Source organism: Sapajus apella, unplaced genomic scaffold (assembly GCF_009761245.1).
Source record: "Sapajus apella isolate SASKATOON/1434 unplaced genomic scaffold, GSC_monkey_1.0 scaffold414, whole genome shotgun sequence".
In the NCBI taxonomy this organism is placed as follows: domain Eukaryota; kingdom Metazoa; phylum Chordata; class Mammalia; order Primates; family Cebidae; genus Sapajus; species Sapajus apella.
Genome location: NW_022437350.1, coordinates 29,304 through 35,013, shown reverse-complemented (window position 1 = coordinate 35,013; position 5,710 = coordinate 29,304). Strand labels below are relative to the sequence as shown.

Genomic DNA, 5,710 nt, shown 5'->3' with positions numbered 1-5,710 from the left:
ACCTCCGCCTCCTGGGCTCAGGCAATTCTCCTGCCTCAGCCTCCTGAGTAGCTGGGATTACAGGCACGTGCCACCATGCCCAGCTAACTTTTTGTAGTTTTAGTAGAGACGGGGTTTCACCACGTTGAACAGGATGGTCTTGATCTCTTGACCTTGTGATCCACCCGCCTCGGCCTCCCAAAGTGCTGGGTTTACAGCGATTTTTGTATTTTTAGTAGAGACAGGGTTTCTCCATGTTGGTCAGGCTGGTCTCAAACTCTCTACCCCAGGTGATCTGCCTGCCTCGGCCTCCCAAAGTGCTGGGATTACAGGGGTACGGCACTGCACCCGGCCTATTTTTTTGCCTTTTAACATAGATCCCTTCTGAACTGTGTGCCACAGCATCTTCATTCCTCTCCAGAGTATTTTCCTCTTGTGCATGCTCCGCAGTGATCAGCGGCTCAGCCTTCGTTATGGATGGCTGAGGGCGGGGCTGAGCCACCCCTGCCTCCTGGTGGATGGTGCTCCTGTGAGCGTTGTGGGCCACACCCTTCCACCCGGTCCCACCTGCTGACCAGCTGTTCTGGCTGCTCCCTCAACTATGCATTTGAAGGGAGGAGACATGGGGGAATGGTTAAAATCTATCAACGTTCATTCAGCCAAGAAATACCGAGTGCCTGCTCTGCTGGGCACAAGGACCCCAAGTGTCGGTAGTTTATGGTTGCTCCCCATGAAGCGTGTGCAGACTAGCAGGATTTAAGGTAAAAGAAAAAAGCCAGTCACATAATGAAGACCCCACCAGAATGTTTTACAGAATCAGCTAACTGTACTCATGTTTACGTTCCCAGTTAATCATGAATTTTAATTAGATTCTTAGCTTTCAATTGCAGAAGGCTTGCCACTCACAGTGTACAGCAATTCTAAGTGCTCATTAATAAAAATGAATTTTTTTTTTGAGACGGAGTCTCCAGTCTCTGTCGCCCAGGCTGGAGTGCAGTGACTCGACCTTGACTCACTGCAACCTCCGCCTTCTAGGCTCAAATGATTCTCCTGCCTCAGCTTCCTGAGTAGCTGGGAGTGGAGGCATGCTCCACCACGCCCAGCTAATTTTTGTATTTTTCGTGGAGATGGGCTTTCACCGTGTTGGTCAGGCTGCTCTCAAACTCCTGATCTCATTGTCTGCCCTGGGCTTCCCAAAGTGCTGGGATTACAGGCGTGAGCCACCACACCCGGCCAAAAATGATTTCTTGCTAAGTCATAACGAAAGCACTGTGAAATAGCCCAATTTTAAGACATGAAATTTCTTTTTCTTTTTCTTTTTTTTGAGACAGGGCCTTGCTCTGTTTCCTAGGCTGGAGTACAGAGGTCACTCTGCCTCCCAGGCTCAAGCAATCCTCCTGCCTCAGCCTCCCAAGTAGCTCAGACTATAGGCGCTGGCCACCACACCCACCTAATTTTTATACTTTTTGTAGAGACAGAGTTACACTTTGTTGCTCAGGCTGGTATTCTGGATTTAAGCAATCCTTCCACCTCATCCTCTCAGAATGCTGGGATTTCAGGCATGAGCCACCCCTCCTGGCTAAGACGTGAAATTTCAAGTAGAAATGTACAGACAACTGTATGAGCCCTTCAAGGTATCTGTCATGCCTCACCTATCTGAAGTCTCAGGTTGTGAATGCCCTCACAACCACTCCCCACTCCACAAAGATATGGCTCCTCTGCGAAGCTGCAGAGTCTCCCCCTGCCTGGACAAATGCCCCTGCTCTGTGCCCCTCAGTGCTCTGGACAAGCCTCAGTCATTTACAAAACTCTGGCCCGGCAAGGTGGCTCATGTCTGTAATCCCAGCACTTTGGGAGACTGAGGTGGGTGGATGACTTCAGGTCAGGAGTTTGAGACCAGCCTGGACCCAGCATGGCAAAACCCCATCTCTAAAAAAAATACAAAGATTAGCCAGGTGTAGTGGTGGGCATCTGTAATCCCAGCTACTCAGGAGGCTGAGGCAGGAGAATCATTTGGACCTGGGAGGCAGAGGTAGTAGTGAGCTGAGATTGCATCACTGGACTCCAGCCTGGGTGACATAGAGAGGCTCTGTGTCCAAAAAAAAAAAAAGACTGGGCACAGTGGCTCGAGCGTGTAATCTCAGCACTTTGGGAAGCCGAGGCGGGTGGATCACCTGAGGTTAGGAGTTTGAGACCAGCCTGAACAACATGATGAAACCCTGTCTCTATTAAAAATACAAACATTAGCTGGGTGTGGTTGCAGGTGCCTGTAGACCCAGCTACTCAGGAGGCTGAGGCAGGAGAATCGCTTGAACCCAGCAGGGGGAGGTTGCAGTGAGCCGAGATTGCGCCATTGCACTCCAGCCTGGGCAACAAGAGCGAAATACCATCTTAAAAAAAAAGAGGCCGAGCACAGTGGCACATTTTCTCTGCTTTGCAGAGTTGACTTCATCCTCAGGCAGGATCACTACCAGACTCACACCCTTGACTTCAAACCCCGGGGAAGAAAGTGCTGGGTCTTTTTTCCTCATTGCTCTGGGAAGGCCTGGGCTACCTTTGGCCAGCTGTGCTGGCTGGTGTGCCCAACTCTGTAGAGGTGGTGGCTTTGGCCTTTCTAGAGCCACATGGGCACAGGATAGGGAGGTCTGGGCCCCGAAATGCTAGGCAGGCAAAAGCCTATCCTCACTACACTTCTCTTCCCATGAGACTCTGCACTCATTCACTGAGCAAGTGCTCGGAGTGGGAGGCTCTTGGAGATCAGAGATGAGTATGACTCATGCCCCACTAGGGAGACGCTGGTGTGTGTGGAGAGGCTGACACATCACCAGTGACAGGACTGCCAGGCGAGTTCTGTAAATCTAGAATTTTTCTTTCTTTTCTTTTTTCTTTTTTTTGATATGGAGTTTCGCTCTTGTTGCCCAGGCTAGAGTGCAATGGTGTGATCTCAACTCACCGCAACCTCGGCCTCCCGGGTTCAAGCGATTCTCCTACCTCAGCCTCCCGAGAAGCTGAGATTACAGGCATGTGCCTCCACGCCTGGCTGATTTTTTGTATTTTTAAATAAATTTTTTTTTATTTACGGAACGCTTCATGAGTTTGCGTGTCATCCTTGCACAGGGGCCATGCTAATCTTCTCTGTATCGTTCCAATTTTAGTATATGTGCTGCCGAAGCGAGCACAGATTTTTTGCATTTTTAGTAGAGATGGGGTTTCTTCATGTTGGTTAGGCTGGTCTCAAACTCCCGACCTCAGGTGATCAGCCTGCTTTGGCCTCCCAAAGTGCTGGGGTTACAGGCGAGAGCCACTGCGCCCGGCTGATTCAGATTTCTTTACTTGCACCCCAGAAGCCTGACTGACCCAATTACTTCATATAGCACATGCCCAGAGCAGCCTCTGAGGTCCCAGTTCTTGGGCTGGGGGCAGTCAAGGGGGTGATGTGATCTGGGTACATTTCAGTCCACATCCAATTGGCTCTGAGTCCCAGGGTCCACCTGAAACCAAGTCAAGACTGGCAGAGGCCATGAGCCCATCTCTGGGCCTGACCATCAGAGGCATCCCCAGTTGACTTCAAACAACCTGAGACACCCACTGGGAGGGGAGTCCAGTGCCAGGAGTCAGTATGAGATAATCATCTCACTGGGAGAAGGAGAGTTCATCGCTAGGTAAGTGCCTGGGGGGTTTTGGGTGCAGCACTGTGCAGAAGGCCTGTCCCTGGGGGATTCTTAGTGGAAGAGCCTGGTCACTTGAAAATGAATGTACCATTGTTATCCAAAATATACAAAGAATTCAACCAGGGCGGTGGCTTATGCCTGTTATTCCAACATTTTGGGAGGCCGAGGTGGATGGATCACCTGAGGTCAGGAGTTCGAGAACAGCCCGGCCAACATGGTGAAACCCCATCTCTACTAATAATACAAAAATTAGCCAGATGTGGTGGCACACACCTGTAATCCCAGCTACTTGGGAGGCTGAGGCAGGAGAATCACTTCAACCTGAGAGGTGAAGGTTGCAGTAAGCCAAGATTGAGCCACTGCACTCCAGCCTGGGCAACAAGAATGAAGCTTTGTTTCCAAACAAAAAACAAAAAAATTAGCCAGGCATGGTGGCTTGTGCCTGTAATCTCAGCTACTCGGGAGGCTGAGACAGGACAATTGCTTGAACCTGGGAGATAGAGGTTGCAGTGAGCCAAGATCACTCCAGGCTGGGAAAAGAGGCATGCCTCTGCCTCAAAAAAAAAAAAAAAAAAATGGGCTGGGCACGGTGGCTCACACCTGTAATCCCAGCACTTTGAGAGGCCAAGAAAGGCAAATCACAAGGTCAAGTGATCGAGACCATCCTGGCCAACATGACAAAACCCTGTCTCTACTAAAAATACAAAAATTAGCTGGGCATAATGGTGTGTGCCTGTAGTCCCAGCTGCTCAGGACGCTGAGGCAGAAGAATCACTTGAACCCAGGAGGCGGAGGTTGCAGTGAGCTGAGATCGCACTGCTGCACTCCAGCCTGGCTACAGAGTGAGACTCTGCCTCAAAAAAAAAATAAAATAAAATAAAATAAAAAAAAAAAATATATATATATATACACACACACACACACACACACAACTTTTTTTTTTTTTTTGAGACGGAGTCTTGCTCTGTTGCCACCACATCCGGCTAATTTTTTAGTATATTTAGTAGAGACAGGGTTTTACCATGTAGGCCAGGCTGGTCCTGAACTCCTGATCTCATGATCCACCTGCCTCAGCCTCCCAACATGCTGAGATTATAGGCCTGAGCCACCACACCCAGCCCAAGGAACCTTAAAATTCAACAATAAGCAAACAGACAACCTGAGTAAAAAGTAGGCAAAAGGTCTCAACAGACACCTCACCAAAAAGATATGTAGATGTCAAATAACAAGTCGTTAGAGAAATGCAGAATAAAACGATGATAACAGCCAGACATGGTGGCTCACAACTGTAATCCCACACTTTGGGAGGCCGCGGTGCGCAGATCACCTGAGGCCAGGAGTTGGGGACCAGCCATGGACAATGTGGGGAAACCCTGTCTCTACTAAAAATACAAAAAAATGACTGGGTATGGTGTCTCACACCTGTAATCCTAGCACTTTGGGAGGCCGAGGTGGGCGGATCACCTGAGGTCAGGAGTTCAAGACCAGCCTGGTCAACATGATGAAACCCCGTCTCTAGTAAAATACAAAAATTAGTCGAGCATGATGAGGGGTGCCTGTAATCCCAGCTACTAGGGAGGCTGAGATGGGAGAATCACTTGAACCCGGGAGACGGCAGTTGCAGTGAGCTGAGATTGTGTCATTGCACTCCAGCCTGGACGGGTGAGACTCCCTCTCAAAAAAAAAAAAGTCCAGATGCGGTGGCTCACACCTGTAATCCCAGCACTTTGGGAAGCCAAGGTGGGTGGATCATGAGGTCAGGAGATGGAGACCATCCTGGCCAACATGGTGAAACTCTGTCTCTACTAAAAATACAAAAATTAGGCCGGGCGCGGTGGCTCAAGCCTGTAATCCCAGCACTTTGGGAGGCCAAGGCGGGTGGATCCCGAGGTCAAGAGATCGAGACCATCCTGGTCAACATGGTGAAACCCCGTCTCTACTAAAACTACAAAAAATTAGCTGGGCATGGTGGTGCGTGCCTGTAATCCCAGCTACTCAGGAGGCTGAGGCAGGAGAATTGCCTGAACCCAGGAGGCGGAGGTTGCGGTGAGCCGAGATCG

The 5,710-nt window shown here is 49.8% G+C and overlaps 1 non-coding gene across 1 annotated transcript; it reads right to left on the bottom strand.

Moving 5' to 3' along the window:
• Positions 1-3,051: 3,051 nt before the first annotated feature.
• LOC116545871 lies at positions 3,052-3,158 on the bottom strand. The gene has a single exon (XR_004266488.1). It is a non-coding gene; the product is annotated as a U6 spliceosomal RNA (small nuclear RNA).
• Positions 3,159-5,710: the final 2,552 nt, after the last annotated feature.